Source organism: Rhinopithecus bieti, unplaced genomic scaffold (assembly GCF_001698545.2).
Source record: "Rhinopithecus bieti isolate Rb0 unplaced genomic scaffold, ASM169854v2 scaffold_12928, whole genome shotgun sequence".
Classification (NCBI taxonomy): Eukaryota; Metazoa; Chordata; class Mammalia; order Primates; family Cercopithecidae; genus Rhinopithecus; species Rhinopithecus bieti.
In genome coordinates, this window is record NW_016807614.1 from 2,466,456 (window position 1) to 2,467,419 (window position 964).

The following is a 964-nucleotide window of genomic DNA, read 5'->3' on the forward strand; positions in this document are numbered from 1 at the left end:
TTGTATTTTTTAGTAGAGACGGGGTTTCACCGTGTTAGCCAGGATGGTCTCGATCTCCTGACCTCGTGATCCGCCCGTCTCGGCCTCCCAAAGTGCTAGGATTACAGGCTTGAGCCACCGCGCCCGGCCTATTGTTAAAATTTTTTGAGACGGAGTTTTGCTCTTGTTGCACCACCACGCCTGGCTAATTTTTTGTATTTTTAGTAGAGACGGGGTTTCGCTATGTTGGCCAGGCTGGTCTTGAACTCCTGACCTCAGGTGATCCACCGGCCTCGGTCTCCCAAAGTGCTGGGATCACAGGAGTAAGCCTCTGCGCCCAGCTGCACCCAACTTTGTAAGGAAAAAATTAAGCTGAAAGAGGAGTTGAAAAAATATTAACATATTCTTCACCTAGGTTTTTCCAATTAGCATTTTGCCATCTATGCTTTCTCTGTGTATGGGGAATGTGTTGAATTTGTTGTTATTGTTGGAGTACCGGAAAGTTTCAGGTATCTACTCTTTCTGCCCTAAATACTGCAATGTGTGTCTCCTACAGAGTTTCTCTCTTACCACACACCATTGTCACACACAACAAATTCAGAGCTGCTATAGTATGTAATACAGGCCAGGCATGGTGGCTCACACCTGTAACCCCAGCACTTTAGGAGGCTGAGGCTGGAGGATCACTTGAGCCCAGGAAGTTGAGACTGCGGTGAGCTCCCTGCACTCCATCCTGCATGCCAGAGTGAGACTTTGTCTCAAAACAACAACAACAAAAATGTATTATCTAATATGGAGTCCACTTTCCAATTTCCCCATTTGCCCCCAAAATGTCCTATATAACTTTTTTTTTTTAAGTGTAAATTTTTTTTTATTTCAGAGATGGGGTCTTGCTTTGTCACCCAAGCTGGAATGCAGTGGTGCAATTGTAGCTCACTCACAGCCTCAACATCCTGGGCTCAAGCCATCCTCCTGCCTTGGCCTC